The sequence below is a fragment of the Pinus tabuliformis genome, chromosome Q (assembly GCF_031772625.1).
Source record: "Pinus tabuliformis cultivar Carrire ecotype Pingquan chromosome Q, CPIR1, whole genome shotgun sequence".
Taxonomy (NCBI): Eukaryota; Viridiplantae; Streptophyta; class Pinopsida; order Pinales; family Pinaceae; genus Pinus; species Pinus tabuliformis.
This window is the reverse complement of record NC_142296.1, coordinates 123,429,718-123,454,162: the sequence shown is the minus strand read 5'-3', so window position 1 is coordinate 123,454,162 and position 24,445 is coordinate 123,429,718.

The window sequence follows — 24,445 nt, the reverse complement described above, 5'->3', positions numbered from 1 at the left end:
CTACCCATCTCGTTTTCATGGTGATGTGCAGGTCGTACCTAGAGAATGATGCTCCACGACCTCATTCTTGGGAGTCTTTGTGGCTTGGGGAAACAGGGTAGGATCCCTTCGTAATTGTCTTGTTGTTTTTTCTTGTGTTATCCTTAGTCAGGCATAAACCCTTGGAGTTTCGTTTTCTCAGTTATGTTTTGTATGGTTTTATGGGTTTCAAACCCTCGCTCTCAGACTGGTCTTGGCTTGCAAAAAATTATTTTCGACACTTGTGGGTTTAGAAACCCTCTACTGTTTTGGTTTCACAAATGTATATTGAACTGTTAAATTTTGAAATGTAACAAATGCACAAGCGTGCTTGAATACTAAATGTAAATGTACCTGGGTTTTTGAGAATGAATGTGATATCTTTGTTGGTTTTGCCTTTGTCTGGTTTTTGGTCTGAAATGCCTTCAGTAACGAAATTTCGGTCAATATCATTCGGTCTCTTTAATGAAATACTTCACTATTTTGCGTAAAACAATATTTGAAGCACTAATGCACAGGAAAAAGAAATTTTCTTTCTTTCTTTATGATATAGATTTTAGATTCATTTGATTTCACATATACTCAAGAAAACAAATTGTAATTTCAATTTTTGTATTCTTTCTTCTCTCTAGATGGCAGACCCTCACAGTGGGGATCTGGTTTTTCTTTTATGCCTTACCAGCAGTCCCTTACAGTTGAGAAACTGTCCTTCAGTTACCTTACAATTATCTAACAATTTCTTTAAACATACTCTTAACTAATCCTATTTTACTTGCTTGCTTAATTTTTAAAGGACAATGGTTGTATCAGCCTTAATTTAAATAAAACAAAATTCATAATTTTTTCTTCCTTTCCAGCAGAAAGTAAAAAACCATTTCCAGTTGTCGCCTTTTCAGTCGGATGCTCCTGCATCAGTTTCTGCTTATCTCAAAGGTTGACTTAGGTTATCCATTGGCCCACAAGTTGGCTTTTCATAATTACTGATCCTTTTCTTGAAGCTCTTATACCATAAAACTATACTTGTTTGTGAAATTTAAATTGAATTCAAGGTTTTGTTTTCTATATGGTTTCCTTTAAACCCTATAGGGTTTCAAAATTGTATATTTTCTAGACATGGATTCCACTAAATTTATTTCAACCATAAAGGGTCAATGACATTACATATATACTTACTCTTGCTCAAGCTCTGTGACTACCTTTATATGGATATATGAGTTTTATTTGTTTTAATTCTTGGTTACATTTCATTTGAGTATAGGCATTATCTTTTGTAATGCAACTCGACTATATTTATTTATGGGAATTTCCAGTTCCTCTAGTTATTTGTACTAGTCACATAAATACATAATATCACACTAGGTTTTATTTTAGTATTCTTATGTAATGACATGCCATGCTACAATAATTTATTGTTGAAATTGACATTTAATATCGGTTCTCAATTTTACAATTATTATACTTCCTTCTCTACATCATAGTGTTGTATTCATCCTTGAACTATTACAATACTATATTCGAGAGTGTTTGAATTAATCACTCTTATATAAAGAGTATGTAGAGGACTTGTGCTATAATTTCTCCTATTCTATCATATTTTTGGTATTTCAAAATTAAAGGAAATTTTCAAATGAAAAATCAAAATACTAGTCCTTTAATTGGAATTATTCAACCAGTTTATTTATCAAAGGTAATATTCAAACTGTTACTAATTCAGTAAAATAATTCAATACTTAACTTTGTTTGATCCAGCATATAAATATGCAGTCCCTCTCTTAGACAATTTATCTACTATGCCAGACTTTCAAACATAATGAGTAAGTTAATAATTTATAGGAAAACATTTTCTATTCCATGTTTCCTTATCAACAAAAATAAAATAAATCTCTTTCTACTTATGCAAAACATATTTTTCATAACATCATACTCATATTTCCTCCATAATATTATAATATTTTTAACTGGTTACAAGTGGTACTCAATATAATTTCCTTATGCATGTACTTAGGAACATAACCCACTAATTAACTGAGTTATTTTATTCTATTCGACATAAGTCACAAGAATAGTTTAAAAAGAACAAAACCTTATATATATATATATATATATATATATATATATATATATATATATATATATATATATATATATATATAGATATATTCAATTGTTTTCCTTCAAGAATTTCATAAAACAACCATTTCTTTTCTATTTTGTCATAAGCTTATATTCCTATATCTTTATTAATAATTCTTCCAATAGTATTCACTTTACTTTTCTCCTTAATTATTAATATTTATCTAATAGGAGAGTTTATCTATGCATGCACTATATATTCTATTGTTCATTCGAGACGAGAATTCATGGTATAATTGTATAGATCCAATCTATCCATGCATACTTTATTTCTCATATATCTATCTCTTTTCTCCCTTTTCATCTACTTGTTTTAGTACTAAATAAGCATCATAAGATTTCAATATTTGTACATATAAAAATTACCTAAATCATATAATTCCTTGATTTACCTGCAAAAACAATTTAATATCTTCGAATGCACAACTAGAAATCAATATAGAAAACCCTATGATTTCCATTCTTATTCTACATTCTAATTGTAACAACTTTAATCAATTCCAACGTCAACATATAAAGTATAAATAGAATCTCTTCTAATCTTAATTAAAGGCTTGGGGAGTATTCAAGAATGGAGTGTTTCACCTAACAAAGAGTTCTCTCCAGTAGTTTCCCCTCATCACAAACCTTCTTTCCTTCAGGATTCAACAACATCTTTGGTTCCTAAGTGGTCTCTCTTATAAACTCCTCCCAACATATTTTTAGCAGTGTCTTACTTTAATGTATATCCGCATTTTTGCCTAGGCTTTTTGTTTTTAATTTAAGAAAAATATTATTGTGTTTTTCCTTTAAAGCTCATCTTTCTCTCTAGTTGTGCTTTATTCTAATTTTCACCCAACATAGCATTTCTATCATGCTAAGTGATTACAATAATATATCTCTCACATTATGTTAATATATTTAACAACTTTCTCCTATGGATTTTTATGAGGCTTTTTGGGAAGGTCCACTATGTGGAATTTAACCACTTGGCAACCTTTCATGAGTTAGCAAGAAGTCTCTAAAACTCTATTGTTATTTCCTAAATATTTCCAAAAAACCCATTTATTAATTCAATAAATAAAACATAGTTACATAATCACATAGTTTCCATCCTTACTTCCACATCCATTAAGTCCAATAATAATTTAAAAGTATATGTATAGTCAATGTCTGAAAAGGAAAAACATAGGGGTGTTACATCTTCCCCCTCTAAAAATAAACACCATACTCGATGTTTCAATTCGATTCATTTCCTCTTGGAACAGTGTTGGAAATTACTCACACAATTTGTCCTCCATCTACTAGGTAGCCTCCTCTAGGATAAAGTTCTTCCATTGCACTTTAACTTGGGTGATGGCTCAATTCTGGAGCATGCTTTCTCTTCAATCTAATATTTGTAGTGATTCTACCTAGAAATATCCTTTCAGTTCCACCTGTACCACATTCTAATAAATCACATGAACATTGTCATGAACATACTTTTTGAATAAAGAGATATGAAAAACATTATGCACTTTTATATAACGGAGCAGTGCTATCTTATAGGCCATTGACCTAACTCTAACTAGTATCTCAAAGGGACCACAAAACCTTGGTGCTAGTTTAACATAGGCTCCTAGTCTCAAAGTGCTCTTCTTTGGTTTTAATTTGATATACACGTGTTCTCCCACTTTGAATTCCTTGTGCATTCTCTTTTGTTTTGCGTAGATTTTCTATCTATCTTGTACAATTTTTAAATTCTCCCTTATTTTCTTTACTACCTATTCCATTTCTTGAAGGACATCAAGGCAACCTATCTTCTGAATGAATCCAACTTGAAGGAGTGTGACACTTCCTTCCATACATAGCTCCAAATTGGCTCATTTTTATAGATGCCTAATAGTTGATATTTTATGCAAATTCCTCTAAGTGTAAGTAATCCTCCCACTTTGTGGGTTCATCCATAATATACATCCTTAACATGTCTTCTAAAATCTAGTTTGTTCTGTGTGTTTGAACATCTACTTGGGGATGTTAGGCAGTACTAAAATTTAGGTACATACCTGTTGCTCCAAAAAAATGTCTTCCAGAAGTTAGAAGTGAATTTAATGTCTCTATCTGATATCACTACTTTTGGTATTCCAGGTAACCAAAATATTTCCTTCATGATTATGTCAAAAATATGGATTGTTCCAAATATACAGTAAACAGGTATAAAATGTGTTTCTTTACTTAATTTGTCTACAATGGCCATAATCGAGTGATGTTGTCTTATATTTCTTGGACAACCAATGATGATGTATAACGAAATAACCTCCCATTTCCATTCTAGAATGGGTAAACGGTTTAGGAGTCCATTTCGGTGTTGGTGTGCTACCTTCTCCTGCTAGCACTCTAACCATTTAGCCAAATACTTAGCCACTTCTTTCTTCATTCTTGGAAAAAAAAATTCGTTTCTCAATGTTAAATCATTTTCTGATATCCATGGTGTCCTGCAAAAGGCTTTTGATGATGTTCATTCATTATAAGTTGTTCCAATGCAGTTTCAATAAGGACATAAATTCAATTCATGAAATTTAACAATTTTTCTTGATTCATAAGAAACTACATAATTTGCATACATTAACACATCACCCAACCCTCAAGGAATGCATAAATACATACCAAAATTTTTATTTTCAAGACCTACAATCTTCAAAATTGGTGCTACTATTAATAGATGTTGTAACTAATCAAAACTCTCTTGAAACTTTTCTATCTAGTTAAATTTTTCTCCTTTATTTTGTAAATAAGTGATGGTATGGGCTAATTTGGAAAATCCTTTGATGAACCTTCTATAGTACCCAGTAATTCCCATGAATGACTCAATATCTAATACATCCTTAGGTACTGGCTTATTTAGAATGGCCTTAAACTTTTCAGGATCAACATATAGGCCTTCTTTAGAGATAACATGACCTATGTAATGAATTTTGTCTTTACAGAAATCACATTTGTTAAACTTTGTGTATAATCAATGTACTCTCAAAGTTTGCAATATTATTCTTAAATGTTCTTCACGTTCCTCTTGATTTTTCGAATATACCATAATATCATCTATGAAAACCAATCTAAAGATGTCTAGGCACTTACTGAACATGTTATTCATTAAACATCTAAAGATAGCATGTGCATTAGTAAGACCAAAATGTAGTACTACAAATTTGTAGTGTACAGACCTTGTTTTGAATGTTGATTTATGTGTGTCCTCATATTTTATCCATAACTGGCTAGAACATGATATAAGGTCAATGTTTGAGAACATTGTTGCCCCTTTAAATTGATCAAACAAATCAACTACGCAGGGTAAAGGATATTTATTCTTAATGGTTAGTTTGTTCGATTGTCGATAATGTGCACATCCTAAAAGTGCCATCCTTGTTTTTAACAAACATCACTAGGGATCATCAGGGGGAAACAATTGGTCTGATATAACCTTTATCTAACAATTCTTGTAGTTTCATTTTTTAGTCCCATTTGTTCACGAATGCTCATTCTATATGGTGCCTTTGATACTTATGTGGCTCCTGGTACCAAATCAATTGAAAAGTTTGTGTCTCTTTTTAGTGGTAATCATGGAATTTCTTCCAGAAAATATATTTGAATTTTCCAATTACAGCCAGTTCATATATAGTTTAATTTTCTAATTTCTGAGTATTTTCTTCAATCTGGACAACAAAGAGTTTACGACCTTTTCAAACACTTCTTTTCAGTTGTAAGGATGAAATATTTCTGGTGGATATAGGACTATATATGCCTTTAAATAACTGTACATTTCCTTCCTCATTTGTACAGATGATATTCTTTTCTAAACAGTTTATTACAACTTTGTTTTTATCCAACCAATCCATGCCTATCAATAGGTCATTGAAACATAGAGGTAGTGTATTTAAGGTTAATTCAAAATTCCAACCATTTAATTGTACAAGAAATTGTCTTACCCAACTTCTTACTTTTCTCTTTATTCTAGTAGCTAACTAGACTAACCATGAATTTTTAAAATTTTCATTGTTTAATTTGCATTTTTCCACCACTTGTGGACTAATATAACTAAGACTACCTCCTGGATTTACTAGTGCATATACATGTTGGTCTAGTATAGTACCTTCAATTTCTATCATCGTTGACCGATGCTCCACTTGTATGTATTCAAGTGAACATTGATCTTTCGTTCATTTTTGGCGTTGTCATTTCTTGTAGTCGCCTTATGTACAACTTTTAATTTTTTAACACATTTGTTATTGTGTGGATAATTTCTCAATAGTTGGGGTTCTCCACATCCCCAACATTTTGGAGGTTCTATTATCTTCCATCGATCAACGCATTATTATTCAAATAAATTTGTTTAGAACTAGCTTGAGATTGTGCACATTGTGACTACTTATTCTGGCTGAATCTTTCTCGCTGATGGACTCTCCCAAATTTCTTCATAATAAATAATTTTGGCTACTTTGCGTGACTTGCACTTTTTTTTTCTTTATTAGGTTATGATCTTGATCCTATTTTAAAACTATTAATAACATATCCTTTCTTTGTTACAGCTTCATCTGTGGTACTAGGATTGTCAAATTCAATCCTTTCTTTCTAAGAGAGTGGAAGATAGTTCAAAAATCATTGTACTTTTTGTTTTTCCTCCTTAATGTAGGGAACATATCTTAACAGGTTTCTAAACTTTTCCACAAACTTGTCCATACTCAGTTGTCACAACATTAAATCATTGAATTCCTTAGCACGATCATCATAATATCTTTCACTTAAATATGCTTTGAACTATTTCTAAAATTCTTCTCAAGAGACTACTTTTTCATCAAAGGTGTGCATTGTTTTTGCTTCTTCCCACCACAATTCTACGTTGCCTTGTAGCTAATAGATTGTTAATATTGCATTTAAATTTTTCTCATATTCATATACTGGAAAATACTTAGTAATATTTAATACTGAGGCTTCTGCATCTTCTTCTTTCTCTCCATAACTCTCCCTAGAGTTCTGTTTTCTTCTTCTTCCATGATTTGTTAGAACTTAGATATGTTTTGTCATAATCATATTCACTTTAAGATTTTTCATTTTCATGTTTAGACTTATGGGTTTGATGTTCAAAATTTTTCCTCTTTAAGGGGTCTTTCTTCCCGCTTCTGCCTCTCTACCAAGAGGATTATGATTTGACTTTTCAGCCAAATATTTTCTTATCTTCTCTTACTCCTCACTTGCATTCAACAAACATTCATGACCAACTTTAATTCTGGCCAACTCTTATATTAAATCTCTTACAATATCAAGAAACAGGGTTACTGAAGGTGTATTTTCCCATCCCAACTAAACCCAAACCTCTCTTCCTTCTCCAGGAGGTTGATTTGAGGCTTTTTCCATGTTGCACTTTCTTTGCTTCTTACTCTTGTACCTTATTGCATAGAACAAAAATCATATTAGTTTTTTTTAAACATAATCATTTGTGTGATTAATGTTTTTATGGTGTTTGATTTTGAGGCCTAATGTTTGAACCTATAGCCCTGATACAATATGTAACATACCTCATTTTCGCACACACACAAAAAATATGTCTTTCCCTTTTACATCACTATAATTATGTATAGTTCGAATTAATATCCTCTTTATTTCTTCGTGTGCAAATTCAGAATATGTTGTACTACTAGTACAACTTAAGAAATTTCATCCTATTGTAAGGAAACTACATTGGATTATGAACATTTCCGTTAATGAGTGAAATTTGACTATACTGGGTTATTGTGTGCAAGTATTATATTACTATCCATCTTAATGTTCTTAGCATCATATATCAACCTTGTACCATATGGCTCACTTTACACATTAAAATCTTCCATTTCTTCATCTCCAAAATGATTTCTTCCCTCTTGAAGATTTGGGTTGTTAAAGTATCTTTACACACTAGACTTACCCTTTCTCACCCTTTCTCTAGTTACTCTCTGCAAGGTTTAATTCTAAATAAGACATCATCACGTACTTATTTAGCTTATCAACATACAATGTCTTCATTTCCAAAATGATTTCTTTCAAGAATTATCAACATACAATGTCTTCATTTCCAAAATGATGTCTGGATTGTTAAAGTATCTTTACACACTAGACTTACCCTTTCTCTAGTTACTCTTTGGATTGTTAAATATCATACAATTTAATAATGTCTACAAACTACATAATGTTACTGTTCATATAGTTATCCAAGTTGTCAATTTGAATCCTACCACATTTCTCATATACCATATTAAATTGTCCTTTCCTAGCTTTTAAACTCAACTACAATCAATTCACTCTTGCATATGGGACATACGACATATGGATCCTAGTCTTCGGCTACACTTGTTTCTATGGATGAATGACACAATACCCACTTCACATGGCATCCTCATGGTTTGGGTATGATCGCACCATCAATGGTCTAGATGAAAAGTTTCAATCCAACTATAAGAATTTGTCAATCCAACTATAGGAATTTGTCAGGGTTGTTCAAAACCCCTCACCCCAATTCGTAACCTCATTTCATTCATTACGTTTGGTACATTTAGCCACGATACTTCTCTGCATGTTGGAATTCAGAGGCACAACAAATCAATTAGACACACAGCAGAATATCAAGCACATATGACACAGTATTTAACGTGGTTCACCCAACCAATCTGGGCTACATCCACCAAACATAGGCATCAGGAATTTATTAAATAAACAGGAGATTACATCAAGAAATCCTCACAAAACTATCACACTCTTAGCAAACCATCCGATTGATTACCTGTTATATAGCATAGAGAATCTAACAGCCTCATTAACTCCCTCACATCAAATATAGGAGGCATTAACTCCCTCCCAACAACCTGGAGCTAATCTAGGAACTGAATTTCTATTGTTGTCATCAGCTAAGATTTTTCCTATTTTGCTCCAAACAGAAAATCTCAACAATCTCCACCTTGACAACAATTCACCTGATGCCCTGTTATTATTATTTTATCTTTTCTGCAAGCCAAGAGAAGCCAAACACTAGCGTAGCTTCTCCAACAAAACTGGTTTCGTGAACATGTCTGCATAGTTCTCCTTTGTATGCACCTTTTCAAGAGAGACTCCCCTTTCAGTGATAACCTGTCTTACAAAATGGTACTTAATTGGAATATGCTTTGATTTACTATGATAGGCCGGATTCTTAGCCAAATGTATTGCACTTTGACTATCACAAAGTAACCTGATGTTGTCCTGTAACCTACCAAACTCACCAAGCAAAATCTTTCAACCAAACCGCCTCTTTGCAAGCATGAGAAGCAACAATGTATTCTGCTTCAGTAGTGGATAAAGCAACAGTATTCTATAGCTTTGACATCCATCTTATAGCTCCACCTGCAAGAGTAAAGACGTACCCTGAAGTTGATCTTCTCTTATCCAAATCACCTGCAAAATCGGAATCAACATATCCGCAAACAAATTCACTACTCTTATTGTAAGAAATACAATAACTACTTGTGCCTCTCAAGTACCGAAGCACCCATTTCACTGCTGACCAGTGTTCTTTACCCGGATTTGCCATGTACCTGCTGACAACCCCAACTGCATGTGAAATATCTGGTCGAGTACAAACCATCACATACATTAAACACCCTACTACATTGGCACATGGAATTCGAGACATATAATTCTTTTCTTCATCTGTATTAGGACATAAACTCGAAGAAATCTTAAAATGGGAAGCTAAAGGGACTAACACAGGCTTCACATTATTCATACCAAACCTCAAAAGTATTTTCTCAACATACTTTTGTTGTGATAGCCACAGCTTACCATTACTCCTGTCTCTGAAAATCTCCATGCCCAAAATCTGTCTTGCTGCTCCTAGATCTTTCATATCAAACGTCCTTGCCATCTGAGTCTTCAACCTGTTGATTTCTTCAATGCTTTTGCTTGTTAAAAGCATATCATCAACATACAACACTAAGATAATGAACATGCCATTATTTAACTGCTTAAAGTAAACACAATGATCATATTCACTTCTTACATATTTCTAACTCAACATGAAAGAATCAAACTTCTTATACCACTGCCGAGGCGACTGCTTTAGGCCATATAATGACTTCTTGAGCCTGCAGACAAATTTCTCATAGCGATGCTGAACAAACCCTTCCGGTTGTTCCATATATATTTCCTCATCTAAGTCTCCATGTAGAAATGCAGTCTTAACATCTAATTGCTGCAACTCTAAATCAAACAAAGCCACTAATGCTAACACAATTCTAATTGAAACAATTTTAACCACTGGTGAAAATATCTCATGAAAGTCTATGCCAGCTTTCTGAGAAAACCCTTTTGCAACCAGCCTCGCTTTGTACCTGTCTTCCGTATCATTCACACCCCGTTTCACCTTGAACACCCACTTGCATCCCACAGTTTTCCTGCCTTTAGGAAGTTCAACCAGATCCCATGTGCCATTCTTACCTAAGGCCATCATTTCTTCCTTCATGGCTGCTTTCCATTTGTCACTATTTGAGCCTTCTACGGCTTCCTGATAACACAAAGGTTCATCATCATTAGCGATCAAAGCAACTGAAGTAACATGATCATCATACCTTCTTGGAGGACGTTTGATCCTTGTAGACCTCCTTAAGAATGTTTCTGGTGCTTCCACAATTGGTTGTCTATCATCTGTAGGAACTTCTTCATGATTTCCATCTGAGACTTGTTCATGACCTTCATCTGAAGCCTGTTCAAAATCTGATTCTGAAACCTGTTCATGACTAGAATCTGAACTATGGTCGTTATGACTATCATTAGAAATGTTGTCAAACTGAATGTGCTGAAAATCAGATACATCTTCCTGTTTCAATCGAGTATCTACACCTAACTGTACAAGAGAGGATTCATTAAACTTTACATCTCTGTTGATGATGATTTTGCGGGTAGTAGGATCCCACAATCTATATCCCTTTGTTCCATCACCATACCCAACAAAGATATACCTTTTAGACTTTGGATCTAATTTAGTTCGCTGATGTTTAGGCACTAGAGCATATGCATCACAACCAAACACTCTGAGTTTAGAATAGTCACAAGGGTGTCCTTTCCATACCTCTTGCGGAATCTTGCAGCCTATTGCCGTTGATGGAGATCGATTTATCACATAAAAAGTTGTTGCCACTGCTTCCGTCCACAATTCCTTTTGCAACCTGGCGTTACTCAGCATACACCTTGCTCTCTCTAGAAGAGTCTTGTTCATGCGTTCAGCAACTCCATTTTGCTGAGGAGTATAAACCGTGGTCTTATGCCTCTCGATCCCAGCATCCTTGCAATAGCTGTCAAACTCCTTGGAAGTAAACTCACCACCATTGTCAGTTCTTGAACACTTTATTGTTCTACTAGTGATGTTTTCTACCAATGCTCTAAACTGCTTGAAAACTGAAAAAACATCAGACTTCCTTTTCAACATGTAGACCCACACTTTCCTAGAAAAGTCATTAATAAACGATACAAAATATGGCAAGCCACCATATGACGCTGTAGGGGCTGGACCCCAAACATCTGAATGGATATAATCAAGTATGCCTTTACTAGTTTGTTTGCCTGTTTTAAACTTTTGTTTACTTTGTTTACCAAACAGACAATGTTTACAGAAATCCAATTTTCCAGATCTTAGATTAGGAAGTAACTTTCGGTCAGCCAAAATTTTCAATCCTCTTTCACTCATATGCCCCAATCTTTGATGCCATAAGTGAATGGAACTACTGTCATGTTCAGACACACACACATGATCTGACCCAGTTCTACCTTCTAACTGAAATAGATTTCCTACTTTCTTAGCTTTCATAACTAGTAAGATGCCTTTGTAAATTTTCACTACTCCACCTTGAATTACAGTTTTATATCCATTTGAATCAAGTGCTCCTAATGAAATCAAATTTTTCCTTAAATCTGGTACATGCCTCACATCAGTTAACATTTTGGTTGTGCCATCAAACATTTGTAGTTGTACACTTCCTGTTCCAACAATACTGCACGTGACATCACTACCCATGTACACGACTCCATCATCAACTGATCTATATGTTTTAAACCAATCTCTATGTATACACATGTGGTTAGATGCCCCGGAATCTAACAACCAATGTTGATCATGTTTAGAAACATTAACAGACAATACCTCATCACTCATACCTGAACCAGATACTGAACCTGTATCTGTGGTGTTGGCTTGCTTCTTTTCTGTCGAAGAGCCTTCTTTAGCAGCCTGCTTTCGCTTCCAGCAATCCTTTTTCAGATGTCTAGCCTTGCCACAATGCCAGCACTTCACCTTTGGCTTCTTTCCTTTGGACTTTGAGCGAGAGTCGCTATGCTTTCCCCCGGAGTGTCTCTCTCTTGAGCGACCTCTGGCCATCATTACCTCTGATGTAGAGGTGTCTGCATTCGACCTCTTCCTCATTTCCTCAGCCAACAAGGCTCCAACAACATCGTCAAACTCAAGGATTTCTGAAGTACTAAAGCTTATGGAAGTAACAAAGTGATCCCAGGATTCGGGCAATGAACATAATAGAGTTATTGCCTTATCCTCTGAATCAAATTTCACATCTAGACTGTCTAATTGCACCAGTAAGGTATTAAAAACATTCAGGTGATCAGCAATTGAGGTAGCTTATTTCATCCGCAAACCGTAAAGCTATCGTTTCAGGAGAATCTGATTTGTCAAAGATTTCATCATATAGAGCTTCTCAAGCTTCGACCACAAGCCTGCGGCGGTTTTCTCTGACACAATGTTGAACAGAACATCGTCCGCCAGACATAACCGAATTGCGCTCAGAGCTCTATCGTCCATCTCATCCCATTCATCCTCCGTCATGGAAGGAGGCCTTTTATTTTTCCCCAACAGTGCTTTCGCCACACCTTGTTGAACCAGCAGATCGTGCATCTTTACCTTCCAGATCTCAAAATTATTCTTTCCATTGAATTTCTCAATTTCAAACCGGGCACTTTGAGTTTTCGCCATTTGTATCAACAAAAAACACAATAATCTCCAATATCCAACCAGCAATAAAAAAAAAATTGCCTATGCCTTTCTGCCTTTGCCTTTAAAACAAAAACTGCCCTTTGCACTTATATTAAAAAAAAACTTTCTGCCATATGCACTCTTAATATTTATAACGTTTCAAGATGCCTCCGTTACAGTCTTGCAGGAGCGTGACAGGTTGTTTGTTTAAAGGCAAGCACACATTATCCAACTCTCTTTGACAATTTCCAGCGCGAGCTCAGAAATAAACTTCAAGTTCAGCATTCAGAAAACATAACCCACACATAACCAGATTACAATTTCGCTTTGCAGTTTTAAAAACAATTACGGTTCTGTGTATCTTAAATCTGATTATGTGATAAACGTCGTTTTCATTCAAAATATCAACGCAACCACTACCACTACTATTCTGGATCTGCATCCATGTTTCCACATGTACTTTGTATCAACCATTTTTCACTGAATGATTCCTTCGTTTTTCAACAGAGATAGTGCGTTACAGTGGAGCTACCTTTTTCAAGACGTGGCCAGTTTGTTCACGCATTCTTTGAAACGCGATTCTTTATGAGCGCGACAGCAGCATCATACACAGGTTACGCACCAGCTCCAAATGTGATACGCACCAGCTCAGCACTTTACACTAACACGCAGGTCTGGTCAGCGCTCCACTCATACCAGCACGAAAAACCGATTTCCGTGATAAATCGATCTCTTCGTGTCCACGCAACCCAGCAACCTATACGCAGGTCTCCACGCAGCAACAGTCACGACCACGCCTCCAGCAATGTACAGGCCTCCACGCCCGCAAACGATCCACGCAGCAGCAAACGATCCACGCACCAGCACGCAGGTCTGGTCTGTCTGTCTTCCGCGCAGCAGTGATATTCACCCTCCACACTCAGTCATACGCACCTCCAGCACGCACCTCCAACATGCAATCTCAGCACCTCCAACATTGCTCTGATACCAATTGTTGGAATTCAGAGGCACGGCAAATCAATTAAACACACAGCAGAATATCAAGCACATATGACAGTATTTAACGTGGTTCACCCAACCAATCTGGGCTACGTCCACCAAACATAGGGATCAGGAATTTATTAAATAAACAGGAGATTACATCAAGAAATCCTCACAAAACTCTCACACTCTTAGCAAACCATCCGATTGATTGCCTGTTATATAGCATAGAGAATCTAACAGCCTCATTAACTCCCTCACATCAAATATAGGAGGCATTAACTCCCTCCCAACAACCTGGAGCTAATTTAGGAACTGAATTTCTATTGTTGTCATCAGCTGAGATTTTTCCTATTTTGCTCCAAACAGAAAATCTCAACACTGCAATCTTTCTTCCATGTGTCTGACTTCTTCATAACTATGTTTTTAGCTTACTCCTAGAAGTTCTAATAAAAACCATGGTTCTGAGCAGAATTGTTTTTTCTTCATTTTCAGAGAGAGGTAACTTCATCCACATTTTACTAATATAGTTATGTGAAAATTGTTTCTTACACATTTCCTTAATTTCTTCATTGAAATCAGTAATTCTTTTCACTCTTTTTTTTATTACTTCACACAAGTATTGATACCGAGTACTATATAGATTTTTTATGCGTTCTCTCTCACTTTATTCCAGCGTTTTGTCACCACTAATGCCACTAACAGAAGGTAACTCCCTTCTTTCACTGAGTTTTTCTTATCCTTGCAATTATCTGAAGTTTCCTCTATTGAAATATTTTTAATTAAACCCTCTTCCCGGGTTACAGAGAAGGAGCGACGTTGCTGGAATTTGTTTCTTGCTTTCATGGTAGCTAGTGAGATTAGCTGATAACTATCTTCCCTCTACCACCTAATTTGGCACATTCGACTAAGGCTTCAATTATATGTGGCATGTCTACGTTGAATATCTCGTCCTCTAGGAGAGGAACCGTGTATCTCCATTTTCACTACTTTTTTTTTTTGGTCATAAAAGAGTGATAATGTAATTACTTCAAGTTCTCATTCGAATTTATAAAGGATTTTTCACCGGGTCTTAAGGGCCGCAATTATAAATATTTATATAAATTCACTGTCAATCTTCTTTGTTATTTGGAATTTATCCTTCTCCGTACTAACATGGATTAATTTGTTGTCGTAGATTATTCTGGGGAGGATACACTTCATTTCTGCTTAGGTATGGTTTGAACAGTGCAAACCATGTTTTTGTTTGAGATATATCAATATCCATTTACGATTTCTCATTCTATACTTCAGAGTATTAATTTTTATGCTCAAGCTGGGGTTTACAGGTATGGATTGTAGCTGGGGTTTACAGGTGCGGATTGTAGATGGGTCATTTATGTCTTGAGTGTTTATTCTTCTCTCAAAGTTTGACTTCAGTTTTCCGCTGGCCTACAGGTTGGCTCTTCAGAATTACTCATCCTCTACCTGAATCTCTTATAGCGTACAACTATACTTGTTGTGAAATGTAAATTTCACAACCATAACTCAAGGTTCCATTTTCTCTATGGTCTCTTTCAAACCCAACAAGGTTTCTAACTTGTATTTTTTTTTGGACATGGATTCCACTAAATTTATTTCAACCCTAAGGGGTTAATGACATTACATATATACTTTCTCTTATTCAGCCTTTGCGCTTACTTTGTATGGATATATGAGTTTTATTTGTTTTAATTTTTTATTCCCTTTGATTTGAGTACAAACAATGCAATTGGACTATATATTTTTATGGGAATTTGCAGTTTGGTTTTTTTTGCATAGGTCACATAACTACATAATAATGCACTAGTTTTTCTTACAATATTCTAAGTAATGGCGTGCTATACTACAATAATTTACAGTTGAAATTGACATTTAGTATGGGTTCTCTTATTTTACAGTTATTGTACTTCCTTCTCTGCATCATACTGTTGTGTTCATCCTTGAACTATTACAATACTGTATTTGACAGTATTTGACTTAATCACCTTTATATAAAAGTTATTGTACTTCCTTCTCTGCATCATACTGTTGTGTTCATCCTTGAACTATTACAATACTGTATTTGACTTAATCACCTTTATATAAAGAGTACATAGAGGACTTGTGCTATAATTTTTCCTATGCTTTTTTTATTCGGGTATTTGAAAATTAAAGGAGATTTTTGAATGAATAATCAAAAGTTTGGTCAATTAATTAGAATTATTCAGCCAATTTACTAATCGTAGGTAATATTGGAACTATCACTAGTTTGGTAAAATAATTTAATACATAACATTACTTAAGCCAAAGTATAAATATACAACCCCTCTCTTAGCCAATTTATCTACTATGCCAGAGTCACAAACATAATGAGTTATTTAACAAATCATAGGAAACATTTTCTATTCCATGTTTCCTTTTCTAAAAGAATAAAATAAATCTCTCTCTCCTTTTTCTTATGCAGAACATATTTTTCATAACATCGTACTCATAGTTCTTCCATAATATTATAAGAGCTTTAACCAGTTACATATATGTTTACAGGTGGTACTCAATATGATTCCCTTATGCATGTACTCAGGGACATAACCCACTAATTAACTGACTTATTTTATTCTATTAGGCGTAAGTCAGAAGAATAGTTTAAAAAGAGACAAGATTGTTTTACTGCAACAATTACATAACACAACCATCATTTTTCTATTTGGTCTCAAGATTTTGTTCCCATATCTCTACAAATAATACTTACAATAGTATTCATTTTATTTTTCTCTTACTAATTCATACTTATCTAAGAAGAGAGTTTAGCTATTCATGTACTATATACTATTATCCATTCTAGACAAGAATTCATAGTGTAATTATATAGATCATAGTGTAATCATACACATCCAATCTATGCATGCATACTTTATTTCTTATATAGCTATCTTTTCTCTCCCTATTCATCTACTAGTTTCAGTAATAAATAAGCATCACAAGGTTTCAATATATGTACATATAACCATTACTGCAATCATATAATTTCTTAGTTTAATTGTATAAACAAATTTAATATCTATGCATGCACAACCAAAAGCTTATATACAAAACTCTATGATTTCCATTCTCATTATACATTTCTAAGTGTAATGACTTTAATCAATTCCAACATCGCATATAAAGTATAAACAAAATATCCTCTCATCATAGTTAAAGGCTGGGGAATATTTAGAACTAGAGAACATTCTATTTAACCCTGAAGTGTCTCCAATAGTTCCTCTTTAGATCATACTTTCTTTTATGGGGAATCAACACCCTCTTTGGTTCTAGTGGTTTCTCTTATAGATTCTTCCTAACATATTTTTAGCAGCTATTTGCTTTAAGGTATGCCCATCTTTTGGCCTAGGGCTTTTATTTATTTATTTAAGTACTAGTAAATCTCTGGGGGTCTATGCCATGTCCTCCCTTTTGTAAATCGGGTCACAACCTAGAAGATTTGAACATTGGATCTCTCAATTTTCACATATTTCACATTACTTCAATCACTAATTGAGTTGCCCCATGAACACTTAGGCCTTTTATGTCTTATTATGTTATTATATTTAACAATTTTCTCCTAGATTTTTAAGTGACCAATCTGGGAATTTTCTTCCATCCAATGGCCTCGTCCTCCTTTACAACCGTCGAATCCATGCTCGATGTTTCAGTATAGCTTTTTAGCTCATCGTGAACATGCCACGTCTCAGTCCCTTGGTCGACCATCTCCCGCTCCTATCAATTCACTTCCTCCATTGCATGTTGAACATCTGTTTTCATATCTCCTTGTTGCAGCCTCTCCACCCGTCCATTCCTGGATGCTCATGCTTTTATGCTCTTGGGTGCGCTAACGCTTGGCCTATTGTCGTTTTTCCTCCTCGGAAGGATTCATCTCTTATTTAACTGAACCTCTCTCAGTCGCGCGTGGGTTCGGCCCTTTGGCTAACTCTCCCTCATGTGCTTTGTGCGGGGGGGGTTTCGTTTGCTGCGACATTATCATCCTAGAATCCATTTCGACTTATTATTTTCTATTGCTTAAAACCATTTCCTATCACTACAGATTTCTTTCACTCTATATGGTCGATGCTTAGTCGGTTTTTCCTGATGGCATGGTGATGGTCTGCGCAAGGGGACCTCGGCGCTCTCGCTCTACGATGGTAGCTATGGTTATTAAGGTTAGTATCATTCGGTTTTCCCTCTTCAGCAGATTTCATGTCAATTTTAGGGTGTTTATCTATATCTCTGTTTCATTCTATAATTCGATATAAATGATTTGTTGTCTTTCATCTTATAGTGGAACTGTTATGTTCTTGAATATAGTTTTTTCTCTGAGATAAAAGCTTAGTCGGTTCATATCCAGGGATATTTCTAATATCCTATAAGGCCTTAGGGTGGTATTAATTTCGATGTTTTATCCTTCCATGGGGAACAAGGAATCTGTTATTGATATCGCTTTCATGTAACCACATATACCTGAGCTCTTATGTTCTGGTCATATTTCCTTAACTGGTTATGGGTTCCCTTTACTATACTCAAGCAATATATTTTTATTTCTAAACCATGCTCTGACTTCCGCATTAAGATTGGTCCATGGTGGTGTATATGCAAATATGGCTTCTGTTGTTGCATCTTTTCTGATGGCCCTGACGTAAGATGCAGGATATTTTTCCACACTCCATTGAATGTTGCCCATCATTATTGAATATTTCCATGCGCCTTTTCTAGGCCGTTGTCCTTCCTTCATAATTATTAACAGACTATGAAGTTTCCAAGGATTCGGTATCCATATTTTGATATCTATGTAGGCCACCATTCTCACATATTGCTTGGAGTTTTACCTCTCATACCTTTCATACTCTCATCTTGCATGTCATTCCTTTATTAGCTATTGGACATCGGAATGGTTCTATTACTATTTATTTCTGGTGGTTCCTTATCCTTTCCCTCTATCTCTTTTGGGATAATTTTCTTTTCCTCATTTAGTATTGGTGTCCGTCCTCATTAAATGGAGACTTTTTCTGACACGTTTGCCACATCAGCCATGGTGCGGGCCACCATGGCTGCGGAGAAATCTTTTGCCAAATCAGACATCAACGCTGATTGGAAATCCACTCTGGCAAATGAATTATTTCCCCTCACTTCTAATTCTGACCAGGTTCCATATGGTGTTGACTCTAGTATTCCACCACCTCGAAAGAATCAAAGACCTGTGAAACTATCCCCGCCACCTGTGGCTATTTCCCTAGACTGCTACTTTCTATTCGACTGAATTGCTAGTCTGCAAAAGAGGGCCCTGGTTGGTCGTTGGCATTTCCCGGCCATGGAGGATGCCCAAATGAGAACCTGGATTGGTTCTAAATGGAATTCTCTATTGGGGTATATCCCGACCATTGTTTGACTCATGAATAATTGGTACAGCTTCCATTTCCTCCGTGACCATGATTTGGAGATTATCCTGGCTGGGCCGTGGGTTTATGGGTGAAGCTTCCTTGCTTTTCATAAATGGTTCATTGGATTCAATCCCCTCCGTTGTACCCCTCAGAATAATTTTATCTGGGTTAAACTACTAGGTCTTCCTATTGAACTATGGACAAGGAAGACCCTTGCGGATATTGGAAATGCGATTGGGCGATTCATCTATGTTGACCCTAAGTGCCTCGGAGCTAAGGACAAGCGGGTTGCTTGGGTTCTTATTGAAAAAGAATTCAAAGGGGGTTTCCCTGAACATATAAACCTCTCATGGGATTGTTCCAATATCCAGCAGAGGCTGGATTATTTGGGTGTTCCTTTTAGGTGCACAGTATGTCACAAAATCGGACATCTAAAATTTCGTTGCCCTCGTCGTCCTGGTGGCTTTCATAAGGGAAAGACTCATTCTGAAAATATTCCTGTGAGTCCCTCAAGAGATGTCGTAGTGGATCATAAATGCCACTCAATCCATGATGTTGATCGTGATCCTAGATTTGGGATAGCCCATCGCTCTTCTCCTTGAGTCTTTTCCCCGAGACATTCTTCAAGTCTATCCCTGAAGAGATCTCAATCGGTTGAATTCATACATAATTATCACAGTCCCAATATGGAGGAGTGCAGCCGTCAACGAACTTCATCCAAGAATTTGTCCCCGAGTCCATCTCATATTTCCCCATCGGCAAGGCAGCCTTTATTCTCCATCATCCCCGTGCCCCCAGAACCTGATCAGGATAATGCTATTCATCCTCCCCCTTCTATCCCTCATCCCTCACGGGACTACCCTTCTGCCTCTCATATTACATACATTTCTTCATCTCCTCAATCTCCATCTAATCAGCCACCTCCATCTCACAGAATCTCATCCCCCCCACCCTTGCCATCCATCCCCTTGCCTTTGAAATCCTCAATTGACACTAAAGGTAAAGCTCCTTGTACCTCTATTACTCCTCTTAATTCTCCTGAATCATCACCCATTAACTCTTTTGAATGTGATCTGGATCTCCTTCTCAAAAGAGAATCCTTGAAACTTCAACCTCTGACGGTTCATAAGCCTATCTGGTCTCCTTCCCCTATTATCAGCCCAACCTCGGCTGGAAATATAACTGTAAGACGTAGACAGAACAGGGGAAGCAGGCACTTTAGAGGCAGGAAGGGTGGGCCGGATCTAAATATTCGGGACCTTTCCCTCGTTGACATCCCTATTTCTGAAATTGCTGTAAAGGAAATCTCTGACAAGGGGCCGCTTAGAGCATGCATGCCCGAGGATGTGTCAAAATGATTAGTATTCTCTCGATGAATATTCGGGGGCTTGGGGCGGGCCCTAAATTTTTGGCTCTCAAGGAACTTCTCCGATCCTCTAATTCAAAGATTCTCCTAATCCAAGAGACTATGCATGAATGTCATGTATCTATATCCTATTTCAGACAAATGTTCCCCTCATGGCATATGGCTGCAACGAGTGCTGCTGGCCTTTCTGGTGGTCTGGCGGTTATGTGGGACCCGACTTGGATCTCGGGGTTGCTTTCAGTTGCTTTTCTAGCATTCTCCTACTTGCATACATTAGGGGTTCTCCGGGGCCGATACATATTCTAAATGTCTACGCCCCGTACAAAGAGAGAATTCCCTTCTGGAATCGCTTTCTATCTTCTGAATTTTTTGAAATTGACTCTCTTTTGATCGGGGGGGATCTAAATTGTACTCTGTCTAATGACGAAATATGGGGGAAAGGCAGAAAAAATGATCATGTGGGTGGTTTGTTAAGAGAAGCCATTCTTCAACACAATTTTGTGGATGTTCAACCTGAAAAAATGGGTCCCACCTGGGACAATGGGAGACTTTTTGATGCCTTCCTTGCAAAGAGACTCGATCGATTTCTCATCCATGATCAATTGATTGACCGTTTTGGCATCCCATCGGTGAAAATTATTCCCAGTTACATTTCGGACCACAGGCCCATATCCATCCAATGGAACCTTTTAGGTCACAGGTATGGGTATCCTTTTAAATTCAATTGGGTGTGGCTTGAAGATGATCAATTCAATAAAATGATCCGAGATTCATGGCAATCCTCTGAAGATAGTCCAGATTCATTCTTGGATCGTCTGTCGGCCCTTAGGAGAGGAGTTAAAAGATGGCAGCGCAAAAAAATGATTTCCAACAGAAATGCTCTGAAGGATATTAACAAAAAATTGGAAAGATTATTTGTTTATTTTAATGCCTCCCATATGTCGTTGGCTGTGAGATCTCAAATATGGGAATTGGAGAAAAAAAAACAAAAAATCCTTGCAATCGAAGAGGCCTCCTGGTGATTAAAAAGCAGAGCCATATGGCTCCAAGAGGGTGACAAAAATACGAAATTCTTTCACAGATTTGCAAATAAGCGTCGGGAGGCAAATTCTATATGGGAGATAAAGAATGAGGAAGGAATCTCGCTCTTGACACAAGATGAGATCTCTAAGGAAGCTGTTAAATATTTTCAAAAAGCATATAGCAGGAATGGGGGCAGTGATTTTGAGGACATCCTATGGGGTATTGAGCCATATCCAACCATGTTCGATGGAGTACAAAATGATCTTCTTTATTCTGTGGTTTCTGAAGAGGAGCTGTTGGCTACCATGAAATCTTTCCAAAAGGACAAATGTCCTGGTCCGGATGGGTGGTCCATAGATTTTTTCATACACTTTTTCGATCTATTTAAGACTAATCTTCTTAAAATGGTTGAGGATTCCAGGATCAATGGAACTATATGCCGCAATGTCTCTTCCACATATATTGCTTTAATCCCCAAAAAGCAGAAATCCCTTACATTTATGGACTTTCGGCCCATATCCCTGTGTAACATTTTATATAAGATTATCTCCAAAATTATTGTTGTTAGGATGCAGAATATTTTATCTATTCATTTGACCCCTGAACAGCATGGCTTCCTTAAGGATCGCAACATATTGGAGGCTGTTGCTCTCACACAAGAATGTCTCCATTCTATTCATACCAGGAAGATTGATGCTGCATTATTAAAAATAGATCTTAAAAAAGCATATGATTGTGTTGATTGGGGATTCCTTAGGTGCCTACTGTCCAAAATTGGCCTAAATGGCAAAAGTTCCAATTGGATTATGGCCTGTGTGGTGGATGTGAACTATGCAGTCCTCATAAATGGTATCCCTTCCCCATTTTTCTCGGCAGCCAGAGGCCTGCGGCAGGGTTGTTCTTTGTCTCCACTCCTTTTCATCCTTGTCATGGACTCATTGAGTCTCCACATTAAAAGGGCAGTTCGCGATAAGAGATGTAGACCTTTGGCTATCAGCAAGAACATCTCCATATCACACAATTTATTTGTTGACGACATCCTTCTATCGGCAATGCTTTGTAAAGTATCATGGATTTGTTTACATGAAATTCTGGGAAAGTTCCAAAAGGCGACAGGGATGTGTATCAATGATGGCAAATCATCCTTCCATCTGGAGAACATTCAAGGTGATCTCATTTCCTTCCTCTCCCAACTTTTCAATATCAAAGCTTTTCCTCTAAATGCGGGCCTGCAATACCTGGGCTTCCATCTTAAGCCTGTGGGCTACTCCACTGCTGATTGGATGTGGATCCATGAGCATTTTTTCAAAAGAATTGCCGGATGGGAATTCAAATGTTTGTCTATAGCTGGCAGAGCAATTCTTACTCAAGTTGTTCTGGTTCAAATTATGGTCTACTGGGCTCACCTTTTCTTCATTCCTCCATCCATTATTCATAAACTTAATAGATTGACTGTTAATTTTATTTGGGGTGGTAATAAAGAAAAAAAGAAATTCCACCTAACAAAACTTTCTATGCTGGCTCATCCAAAAAAGATGGGAGGTTGGGGCATTATGGACCTAAATCTGTTTCGCAAAGCCCTTCTTTGCAAATCATTATGGAAAGTTGTATTGGGAGATTCTCTATGGAGCAGGGCCATCAAATCTAAGTATTTGGATAACAGAGATATAACATTCTGGTATAGACAAGGCTCAATCGGTACCTCTCAGGGCTCTGCTATTTGGAGGAGTTTTAAAAAAAAGAGCATTTTTTCCTTCAAAACCTGATATGGAATTTTCAGTCGGGGAACAAGATTATTATTGGTTTGGATGCCATTGCAGGGGGAGATGAGTCTATAATCATTTCGCAACAGCTTCTTTGGGCTTTGCAGCATAGAGGGATCATATTCTGGGAAAGGGCTATTCACAGATGGGAAGGATCCATCCCTATATGGAAGTCGGCATTGGAGCTGGGCCTCAATGATGAGCATGGCCCCCCAATGGAATCAGATCATTTCACACATGAAGAATAGAGGTATTTTTTGATCTGAAGCCAAGGACAAACTAATATGGAAGGGGTTCGGTGGTAGATCATTTGTAGAAGTTAAGCACATCTATATCCAACTACTTTTTTCGGAACATGATCAACTGCATAATATCTTCCCATTTACCTTTTGGAAAACTGGTTGCCCCCTAAAGATCATTATTTTTTCTTGGCTTGTTTTCCACAACAAGAATCTTACGTGGGACAATCTCCAAAAAAGGCAATGGTGTGGGCCTGCCATTTGTCCCTTGTGCAGGTCAAATGTTGAAAGCAACCTGCACATCTTCCTTCAATGTCCTCAATCTCATTTGATATGGCAAAAATTGGCTGCCCATTTCGGCTTCGGCAGATCCACATTCCCATCCATCATGGAAGCTTTTGTATGGTGGGGTAATATGAAAATCGAATGGAGACCTATCCCCTTGCTGACCATATGGGCCATATGGAAATGGTGGAACATGGCCCTCTTTCATTCAAAAATGGATAACTATGATTCTGTAT